Raw genomic sequence first — 12050 nt, forward strand, 5'->3', positions numbered from 1 at the left:
TACTCTGGCCTCACCAGAGAACTTCATTAGGGAGAAATACGGGGGGTTTGCTTCTTTGAGAAACTTTTCTTCCCATAGAAAAGTACTACAGACACATACACTCTATTCATCCCATCTGTCACTGGCTGTACATGTGCTTCTTTGCAGTACGTTTTTTGGTGAGTGTTTGATTCTAGTTTATTCTGTATATGTGTTCTCATGGTACAGAGATCACTTGTTTTCTTGCTTTTTCTACTGATTGTTGTATAATAACTAATTTTCAATATTTCATATATTCTTTCTTAACAGCTATATAACCTTCATCGAGTGAATTTATAATAATGCCCTCAAACACTGTCGAATAACTGTTGCAGCCGAATATTAATTTCCAAGTGTAAATGTCACCACATAGCCGTCAGTGGATATTTATCAGACGCATTGTGTATCAGGGCTGTGCTAAACACTTGCTGTGAGTTATTCGACAGTCTCAATAATTCTAGAATGCAGACATTGCAGTTACCCAAAAAATAAGCTCTGAAAGCTTTCCCAACCTGCTCGAAGTCACACAGGCGTCCGCGGTCTGCTCAGGTTTTGTCCTGGGGACACCACTGTTTGAGGGAAGAGATAAGCAGAGAGCTGTGGACAAGCACAGGGCAGTGCCCACCCGTGGAGACGTAACTTTCTTCAGCAGGTGGCAATCACCACCTTCCCTGCTGGGCAAATGGGGAACTAAGGCACAGGGGAGTTAAGCCTCTTAAGCACAAACTGACTCACATTAGCCACCTAAGGCCCTTTTCTCAGGCAGCACTGTCTGCAGGGCTAAATTCGTGCCTCTCCTCCTATGTACCTTCAGATTACCTAGGGGAAGCCACAGGTCAGCTCACCCGCAGGGCTTCCACAGCACAGCCCTCTCTTGCCTTCCGCTTCCCTCACATCCTGGGGTTATAAATTATAAATCTAAATTATAGATTTAGATTTCAGTTCACTAAATGTAAAAATCCAAGTGGCTGCTAATGGTAATCCGGGGCAAAAGAATGTTTCGGAAAAGCACTGAGATGTGTTGTCTGCACGAGCTGACTCCCCACAAGGAACGCATTCATTATGTACTACAAGCATGTGCTCACAAAAATAAACATGAAAAGTAGTGCTGAGAATCACCACGCCAAAAGAAGACACACTTTTGAGACTGTTAAGAGCTGAATGAATAATTGCCCCTCACTTAGACAGACCAAGCAGATGGAGGTATTTCCAGTTACCTGGAAATCTGAATGACGGTCTAACAATGCTTTTTTGGAATCTGGGCTCTGGATGGTGCAGTTTTTGTTTCAGTGTGTTTGACAAAACACATACAGAAATTTCATGGTTTATTGAGAAGTATGTTTTGGTCATTCCGGGGGCTGTTACTCTGAGACCAGAGGCTGTGAATGTGGTTCTGTCTTGGGATACTTTCACAGTTGGTGTCCATGTACTTCGTGTGCTATAGGAGGGATCCCTCCTGCCCACCTTTGAGCCCCTCATTAGGATTGGCCACACAGGAGGCCCAGGGAGCTCACCCAGGGTACAAACTGTACGGACTGCTTAAAAATAGAAATATAGCTAAAGGTTTCCACCTCCTCATAAATTGTGTTTTACAAGGTCAAAATGACTCTATATTTAGATTAAATTAAATTAAATACAAATGTATTTCATTAGTCATCAGGGAAATACAAGCGAAACTCTCAATGAGAGAGCACTAGATATTCACCTAAATGACTAAAATTAAATCTACTGGCATCAATTATTGCCAAGGATACAGACACCAAGAATTTTCGTGTTTGCGGAGGGAAGTGTAAAATGGTAAAGAACTTCAGAAAAAGTTCCCAGGTTCTCATAAAACTAAAGAAATACATTGCTAGCAATTCCACACTTACTATCTGCCCAAGAGAAATAAGAACAAATGCTCACAAAAAGTTATGTTGGAACGTACATAGCCAGTGTGCTCACTGGAGTGAGAAACTGGAAACCTCCCAGTGTCTGTTCATCGTGAGAGAAGGAAAACGAATCCCATAAAATAAAATATTACTCAGTCATAAAAAGGAACAAGCTAAGATATACGACACCATGACTGACTCTCAAAATGCTTTATGCTAAGTTACTGAGCCAGCTACAAATGTCCCAATTGCATGACCCATTTATGTGCATTTCTAGAAAAGTCTAATCCACAGCAGAGTGAGATCAGGAACGGATGCATGAATATACAGTTTTGTGCTGTGTGATACCAGTTCAGCCAGCGATGGAAGGGTTATAATGGAGCTGACAAATCTCCGTCATCTAGTGACATCACGGCCATCATAAGGTTGTAGCAGAACACATCGCTCACAGGTTTGTGGTGACGCTGGGTCAATAAATGCACTGCCCATTTTATAAAAGGGTGATGCGTTGATTCACATATACAAATATACATGTACAAACATGTAAACTGCCTTACAATGGGCAATGATAACAGATGGCTATGTTACCTGCTTATGCATTTACTGTAATATACTTGTATCATTATTTTAGGGTGCTCTCTAAAAACAAGTTATGAAACATTTACTTGTACGTGGGATGCTGCGTTCTGCGAGCAGAAGCTTCAGACACCTCCTGCTTCTGCAGTTCCACACCATCCAGGTTCATGGAAGTACGCTGTAGAAGGTTCACACAATGACAGACTGCCTGATGACTCAATTCTCAGAAACGCATCCTTGTCCTTAATTGACACATGGCCGTACACATGCAGCAGTGATACTGCAGGAACAGTGATGTGTTCACAGAGATGAGTCTGTGAATGCTTGCTGTCTGTCCAACTTTGCTGAATGTTTGAAAAATGTTCACAATACAATATGGTAACTGCACATTGACAACCAGGGCAGAATCTTGACTTTCCTTAACACCCACCACCTATCTGTGGTTCTTATGCTGATGAGAGCTTGAGGGTGACAGTAGTGAGTTCCCCTAGAGGACAAGGGACGCCACTGGCCAGGACAAGCCCTGCAGAGCTGGTATGCCCCTCTGTCAGAGCCTTTCCTTCCATGGCTCACTTCTTGCCTAGCCACACCTGCTTCATCTGCTCTCAGGAGCCTTTTCAGAACCAGGACTGGCTCTGTGCAAAGCCCAAGTGAGGAGTCTCCCATAGAGGAGTCTCCCATAGAGGCTGCCCCACTGGAGGGACTTCAGAGCACCAGGAAGTTCTCAGCCCCTCTTTCCTAGGCTGCTTGCTTGGCCTTGCCACTATGACCGGTGTCCTGATCTGCTGGACTGTAAGCTCCATGGAAGCCAAGAGCCCAGTCACCACCATGTTAGCAGTGTGCAGAGCATACCCAGAACACAGGCAGTGCTGAAAACTTGTTGATGACAAGCCTTTCCTTAGCATAAAAACCAGAGTAAGCAAAGTGTGGGGATTTAAAGTGGATAAGCACAGACAGACCGAATGAGTAAAACCTGGATGTGTGGGGGAGAGATATGCACTGTTTTGGAAGTTAATAAGCGAGACAAAAATAAATGGGCTAGAACTTTCCAAATATTTACAATTGGAATACTGCCTTTGGCACATCTCAAATCTATCCTGGAAAATTTGCTAGGAATATAGATTTGCATATGGGCAAGAGCATGTCACGCTTTCAAAATGATGGAAACAAGCCCTGTTCTGCTATCTGGAAAAGAAATGAAAGGGCAGATGATTTGTGGCCAGTGGGGGAACAAGTTTCCTGAAAGGATGAAACCGATTCTGTTGGGAAACTGTACTATTCTTTCAACTCCTTATATGTTGGAAAATTTTCAAACTAATAAGTTGGAGGGAAATCTATCAGTACCATAAAATTCCCACTCAGACCTAGAAATATTAAAAAGATATAATGGTTTTCTGCAGTGTGTGAAGACAAATTGAGATATAAAAACTAAGAGAAACTTGAAGAAATAGCCACGGGATGGGAGAGATCATGTTTTCAAGCTTTAAGATAAACTATGATTTGAATAAACAGAAACCTGAGCAGCAATAAAAGCAAAAGAAAAAAAAACCAGAGACTACAATTTCTGAATTTTACTTCATCCTGGTGGTTATGAAAAATCCCATACCGCCACTTACAGTATTTTCCATGATTTAATCAGGATTGTGAGATTGTACTTTCTAGTGAATAGTTGCTTTGGAAATTAATTAAATACCTATGGATTGCTGAGTCCAATAAATCTGCTTCCAAATAAAAATAATAGTTTAAAAAGAACACAACAGAAAAAGCAAAGTACCAAGATTAGAATAAAATAGATAATATGTTTTTTGTGCATAAAATAGCAAAATAGAAAAAAATGTACAAGAGAGAATCAATAAAATGAACAGTTGGTTGTTTGGAAAAAATAAAAATAAAACAGACAAACATCTGGTGGGACGAAGTAACATCAAAAATTGCCTTCCTAAAAGACATGAAAGATAATTTTATGGACAAAGGACACATAACCACAGATCTACAGAAGTTAAAAAAGAGAAAAAGTATGTGAAACATTTCACCAAGAAATTAAAAACCTAATGGATACAATTCTAGAAAAATACAATTTACCAGATCTCACAGAAAAAGAAAAAGCCTAAGGGTTCTAAAATAATTAAATGAGCTAAATGATTAAGACCAGATCATTTTCAAATGATTTACTGAGTTCTTACACACAAGAAACAACTCCCAAAATACTTCTATGAAACCAGGGACACTTTGACATAAATCTAAATCAGGGAAGTGTAAAAATAAAGAATATAAATGTAAGCATATAACCCCTTACACTAACAAGTCCAACCTAGGAAAATAGAGAGATGGAAAGACAATATAACAAAATCAGGTGCCTCTAAAGCATGGGAGATAATTTAACATTAGAAGATTTATGAAGATTATTTATCAAATTAACAGAATAAAGAAAAGTAGGATCATTTCATAAGATGCAAAAACTTCACTTGATAAAATTTATTATCTAATAATTTAAAAATATTAAATAAGTGAAGCTTCTCTTACATACTTTGGTAAAGTATTACCAAAACTTCTGCAAGCATCAATCTTTATAGTGAAACGTTAAACTAATTCTTTTTAAAACTGGGAATAAGACAAAAGGTAACTTTTATGATTACTTCTATGCAAATCATATGGGAGGTCTTACATGAAAAGTATAAAAAACAATAGGAAAGGAAGAAATAAAAAACTGTTATTTGCCAATGGTATGACTGTTTATAAAACAAAGCACAGAGAATCTATGGACATGCTTAGAAGAAAGCTTTATAGTCTAGTTTACACATAAACACCTACTGTATGTGTAATAAACCAGCAAAAACATGAAATACGATTTTTAAAAATAGTCTCATAAGAGCAATAACAAAATTATAAAGCAACCAGTAATACATCCATAAAAGATGCACTTTGTATGGAGAAAATGATAAAACTCTGAAACATATTTCTACATCATATTTATACATCAATTTTCCTGCAAATGCACATAGATATATTTTCAAAGAGAATTTTAGCAGGTTTTTAAAATTTTGGTAAAATGTACTAACAAAGCATTTCTCATTGTAACCATTTTAAGTGTAAAATTCAGCAACATTAAGCACAGCCCCCCTTGTGTGTCCACTCCTGGCCTTTCTCAGTTTCCAAATTAAGATCCTGGACCCATCAAATAACAGCCTGCATCCTCCTCTTAGTTCTTTAACACATTTCCTGCTTTCTGTCTTTACCAAGTTCAGTAACCGAGGTACTTCATCTTAACTCAGTCTTATACTATTTTTCTTTTGTGTTTGACGATTTTGTTTTGTTTTGGAGGAATTTGACAAACTGATTCCAAAACTTATATGGAAGTACAAAGTAGCCAACATAATCCTGAATTCTATTTCGGTTATAGTAACACGATATCATACTGATATTTTATTGTAAGGCCGATTATATTGTAACAGTCGATTGCTGGATGAAGGCTATGCAAACAGATGAGGAACAAAATTGACCCCAGATGAACTCCTGCCTATAAAGAAATTTAATAAATTCCAAAGTGTGCAGTACCAACCACTAGGAAAGGATGGTCAGTTCATTAAATGATGCTAGAAAAACAGACTGAGGGAGAAGAACTGGAATTAGATCCCTTTCTCAAATCATAGGCAAAATGTTTCCAATAGATTCAAGAATTAAACACAAAAGGTAAAACTCTAAAAGATTAAAAATACATATTCCATGGGCTCAGAGTAGACAGCACAGAATGTTAAACATAAAAGATTGATAAACTATAAACTAAAACCAGTATTAATTCTTGTTTTATGGTTTTGGAGACAGAGTCTCTCTGTGTAGTCCAGGCTGGCCTTGAATTTATCATATAGCTGAAGCTAACCATGAACTCATGACAGCTAACCTCTGGCCTCAGCCTCTGAAGGGTTGAGATTCTGTGCCATCCTGCCTGGCATGATTTCAATAATTTAAATGGTATAGGATAAGAATTTGTGTTCATCCAAGCCATAAACCACTTGACACCATAAAGTGTAAGAAAAGTCATGAATTTGCAAAAGATAATTGTAATATATACAGTGAAAAAGGACCAAAAAATTCCTAAAAATCATTAAAAATAAGACATATACATGTGAAAAAAATTGGCATAACACATGACAGGCATTTCAAACACAGGACATACAAATGGAAAATACAAGTAAAATCAAGACATTCTTCAATACAGAAATTATAATTTATAATCTTGGTGATATATATATATATATATATATATATATATATACATATATATGTATATATATATACATGTAAATATATGTATATGTCTTTTTGAGACAGGGTCTCGCTATGCAGTTCAGGCTGGCCTCGAACTCATTTTATAACCTAGACTGACCTCGAACTCACAGCCATCCTTCTGCCTCAGCCTCCTGAGTGCTGAGATTACAGGAGAATGCCACCACACCTGGCTTGAGAGATCTTATTATTACACTGACAAAAATTAAGAAGTCTGAGTCTACTCAATAGATCTATATAACCATTTTGAAAATGTTGCTTTGGCACTATCTAGGACAGTTGAACACTGGGATACAACACAACATCAGGTCCACTTCTAGGCAGAGTTGTTTTACTTGGCAAGGTGTGTAGTAGGTGCCTGAACGTCAATTTCACATACTTACTGTTTAGTACCTGTGTGTGTGTGGTACTGGGGTTGGAGCCCTGGGCCCTTTAAAATTTCTATTTTGTGACAGGATCTCACTAAGTCACCAAGTTGCCCAAGCTGGGCTCAACTTTGCAATCTTCCTGCCTCAGCCTCCTAGAGTGCTGGGATTACAGATGTGCACCACCACACCTGGCATACTCACTGGTTTTTTTTTTTGCATATACTACCAGATATTTCAAACAAGAGAACATTGCAAACATTTCAAACAAGAGAAAATTGCACCGTATCAAGTCTCTATAAACTTAGCCTCAATCGTAAAATACCGAAGGCAAGAGACTGCAGTACTCAGTCACCCTGTACCTGGTTCTCAGCTTGTCACCCGCAGATGCAGCCCAGCTTTGGAGCAGCCCGAGGGGTCGCTTTTTCTTCTGGTGCTTCATATGTTGAGCCAGCAGTTCCCATGCTACAACCTGCATGGAGAATTTATTACACATCTCAGAAGTGTCAAGAGTCTTTCAAAATTGCATATAGAGAAAGTCTTTGTATCATCAAATTTCTTGAAAGAGATCAAGTACAAGATAATAGGAAATCAACAGTGGCTACCATAATATACCTGGCTTTGAAGTCCTGTGTTGCTTTCATTGTTTTGTTTTGGTTGGTTGTTTTGTTTGATTTTATGATGTCTGGTCATGTGGGCAGCTATTCTGAAGATGGTAAGAGGCACTACAGTAGCCATTGTTGATTTCCTATTATCTGGTTTTGAAATCCTATGTCACTTCCACTGTTTTGTTTTGAATGGCTTTATTCTGTTATATTGTGTGTGGCTTTCTTCTCTTTAAAATTAAAGAAGAAGAAGAAGAAGAAGTCAAGTATGAGACCCTATCCTTCTGGGGCCTCCAGTTCCCCCGATAAACGCGTGCTGTCTATCCCATGACTCTCCACCCTCCCTGTGGCTGACCTCTACCTAGTCTCACATGTCCTGCTCTCTCTCCCCGTCCTTGAGAACTGGCCCAGAACCACGGTTTTAGCTGATGCTAAAGATGGAACCTGCTTGCCTTCCTTGGTCAGAAGTTTGGTCTCTTCTCTTTTTTGCCTTGGACACCATCTAATCAACTAAGCCTTCGAGAAATCATGTTAAAATGTACAAATAAAGTAATCTATCAAGTACCCTCTGGAACATCAAAGCCATAATTAGAGCCTAAAATCCTGCATGCTTTCCAGACTTGTTCAAAGATGTCCTTGGCTCGCCCTCTGCAGAGGGAGGCTGGGCTGCATTTCAACATGTGCCAATACATGAGCGAGGCCTCTGTGGGCCAAGGTGACCCCACCAAACCTCCACAGCAGGAGTGAGCCCGTCCCAACCCACAGGATGCCAACCCACAGGATCACAGGCTCACAAATTGTTAGTGTTCCAAAAATTTGGGGGTGATTCTTGATCAGTAGAGAGCTGATCCCTTTTCTTCCACCTATCAGCTTTAGAATACACCTCCTTTGTTTCATACCACACATGGTCTTATTTAGGTTACATTAAATGTTACAGAGGCCTTCATTCAACAGCTTATCATCAGGATTTTTTGGGTTCATATTGATAGAATCCTATCTGTTTGCTTAACAGCTGTATAATACTCTTTGGTTAACTTAGCTAATTAAACATTCTCACTCAGTAAACTGCTTGTTTCCAATTCTATAGTATCCTAATAACCTTGAGATCAAGATATTCAAACAAATAACATTGTCCTTTTCTAACCATCTGAGAATAAATTCCTGCACACTGTGAACTCAACATGGGCATCCTTAGAGAGGTGGACCTGCATGTGACAGGGAGGCTGAAGAGGTCTCAGGGTATTTTTGCCTGGGATAGTTTTGTTGGCACCTGCGGGAGAGGCAGGTGTGCATTTGTGGGACAGTGCCGAGCGGGAGATGGTGCTCTACCCTCCTGCCAAAGCCTGTGTGGTCTGACGAACACAGGCTGAGAGCCCAGAGCCTAACTGAATTATACCAAGGCTGTCAGGCTCTCCAGTCCCAGGCCTAGGGAAGGCTCAGCCTCCCTGCTCCCTTTAAAAGCCAGGAACTTTATTCTAATGCCCAGTGCCTCAGCCTGCAGTCTTCCTAGCTGTGACTGGTCCTTCAGCCTGGCCTCAGTATGCACTGGAGGCTGGTGTGGTAATTCCGTGGCATAGATGCAGGCACTGGTGTGACTCGGTACGGTTTTGCTTTTGCTTTTTTATAAACTACTTTCCTTGAAGTATTGTCTTGCACTTTGAAATTATGACTTTAGATGAGTTGTACGGTCCAAGATTTCATTTTAAAAGTTGTAAAGGGAACTCTTATAAAACATCTACTGTAATGCATCAGGTCGAGGGAGACACAGAATCATTGGATACGGGTCAAAGAACCTGAGCATTTTCAAAGCTGCTGCTATACGAAATAAGTGTGAAAATCCAACGCTGCCAACAACGGGGAGAACGAATTAACTTTAGGTTTAAAATGAAAACAATACGGTGGTGAGGCTCAGCTCCACGGATAAATCACTAGATTAACATTTGCATCATTTGCTTCTTGCTAATCTATGAGATTTATGGCGGCTCAAACTTCATCTCCCTCTACTATAAAAATGACATAATTCCGAGTATGAAACAATTGTTCTCGCTGACCCCCACCCTGCGTTCTTCCCCTCGCCTGCTTCTCCTCCACTGCACACACAGAGTACCACCCCTTCCTTGCCTGCTGTGCGGTCCCCCTGTCCGAATGTAAGCGCCAAGAGATCGGCTAGTCCCTCACCACCGGGCAGCTCAGGAGAGAGCTGCGGCTGAGGAGTCGCTCCTGAATGAGTGGGTGGATAAACGATTCCCTCTCTGGTTCTCTTCTAGAGGGTTCAGTCCCTGTTTCCACCTTTCTTATTTAAGCAAATTAAATTGGGAAAATTAAAGCACTAACTAGAATTAAAATTAGGATGACACAATAATCTTGTTCCAGTGGTAAACTTAAGAGGAGAAAGAGAAAAATTGAGTTCTGGTAATTCCACAAAAGCAGAGATGCAATTGTAGGGTCTTTCTTCATTTTTCTGGGTCATGGGACAAATCAACATGTGTTGGGAGCCACCACATTGCCGAGCCGCCGCATATAGCGATCATGCGGCCTGTGGTAAAGAGTAAAGCCTGAGTTAGATTACCCCTCCCATTGAGCACGTTAGTTTCCTGCTTACCGCGTAAACAACCCGCTCAATAATATGTTAGCCAATCAGCTTGCCTTGCTTACTTTAACATGATTGGACACTGTATCCGTATATATACTGGTGCCACCCCTGGGGGGAAGTAGAAGCCCGGAAGGAGCCGCGGAGAGCGGACCGGTAGAGGCTTCGGAGCGAAGCACGGAAGGAGCCGCGGGGAGCGGACCAGAGGAGGCTTCGGCTGGGAGCGATCCCAGGGCAGGCTGTACGGAGAGAAAATAAAAGAAAAGGTTGTCCACTGCCAGACTTTGTCGTGTGTCCTTCCTGCCGGCCGGGAGCGACATCGACAAACATGCCCTTTAAAATGAGGTTATTTTCTTTTTATTTCCTCTTCTTCTCCATCATCATCTTCTTCTTTTTCTTCTTCTTTCTCTTCTCCTTTTTTCCCACTCCTCCTCCTCTTCCTCCTGCTCTTTCTCCTGCTCCTCCTTCTCTTGCTACCCCCTTGGTATGATTAAATGATGGAAGTTATCAGCTATCATGATATGTGGAGTTAGGTTTCTAAGTCCAGTATTGTGCTTGACAAATTATTAACAGACAACAAAGACAGACTGGGCACCCCGCAGACTGAGTATGCAATAAGGATATGTTAGTTTTACTTCATAGGTAAGTTCCTGAATATGTTATAACATACTATGCAGTAAGTTTGTTTAACTTTCTATTTTAAAATAATCATAGATTCACAACAAGTTGTGCAATTAAAGTCATACAGAGGGGTTTTCTCTAGCCATTTTGTAGAATCTCCCTACATGATGGGATCCTTGAGATAAAATAGTGATTATCAAAACTAGGAAAATTCAGGAACCTTTCTTACCCCTTGAATCGTTTAGCTGCAGGAGAGATTTCATTATTTTAAATGGACCTCATGGTAGATCCTTTTTTATCAGTTTGGACGTTACTTCTGCAGTACCAATGATTACATCTTTCTGCACACCTGCTATTCACCGGATTTCTTTAAGATAACTCACAATATAATTTCTTTCTAGATGGTTATATGTGGTGTTTCTGTGGCCACTTACACTGCCCTTTGGTGCTAATTGTGGGTACTATACCCTTTATCTTGCTGTACAACTGCTCAGAAGCCCTCTCTTAAGAGACCTCTGGGGTGACCAAGCCATCAGAATAGTCATGCTTATTTCTTCTGAAAAAGATCCCATGTGCAGGAGAAATCAAGTTAATCTACAACCAGTATTTGGAAACTATGAGTGTGAGCAATTGTGCAGAATGACGACATTAGAAACACCCATTTATAATAAATATCATATGCATCATGCAACGCCGATTATGTAACACCAATAAAAGTTATTTTTTGGGTCAAATTGCTTTTCAAGGCATCTATGAAACAACCAGCATTTCTGCACACCAAGTATTTCACTGATTTATGCCAGGTACAGTTGAAACTTGGATTAAAATGTCTAACAAGTAGTGTTTCCTGCCAAGGCAGAAACACTTAGAGCCAAATGGAATGGAAAAATACGATTCCTAAGAAAAAAGCACACGATAATTGTTCTGCACAAAGGATGCACCCGGCAAGGGGCCACACTAGGACCTGCACCGAACAGGGTGATGGAGTCACTGACTGTGGCAGTCTCTCTGACCTCAGGGGCCCAGGTCGTCCTCTGAGGACTCCAAGGCAAGACTGGCTACATGATTGGGGCCCAGGCCAAAGTGATAATGGGGGTACCTTTTGTTCAAAATTTATCAA

At 40.3% G+C, this 12050-nt stretch overlaps 1 long non-coding RNA gene across 1 annotated transcript in view; it reads right to left on the reverse strand.

The window, feature by feature from the left end:
* The window catches only part of LOC106026534 (uncharacterized), a 93035-nt gene extending 85424 nt beyond the window's left edge, over positions 1-7611 (reverse strand). Inside the window, exon 1 of the long non-coding RNA XR_001200171.2 lies at positions 7477-7611. This is a non-coding gene — a long non-coding RNA (uncharacterized LOC106026534). The remainder of the gene's footprint in view (positions 1-7476) is intronic.
* Between the last annotated feature and the right edge of the window lie 4439 nt (positions 7612-12050).

The sequence above is a fragment of the Cavia porcellus genome, unplaced genomic scaffold (genome assembly GCF_034190915.1).
Source record: "Cavia porcellus strain 051 isolate PalLab524CR breed Dunkin Hartley unplaced genomic scaffold, mCavPor4.1 scaffold_18, whole genome shotgun sequence".
Taxonomy (NCBI): domain Eukaryota; kingdom Metazoa; phylum Chordata; class Mammalia; order Rodentia; family Caviidae; genus Cavia; species Cavia porcellus.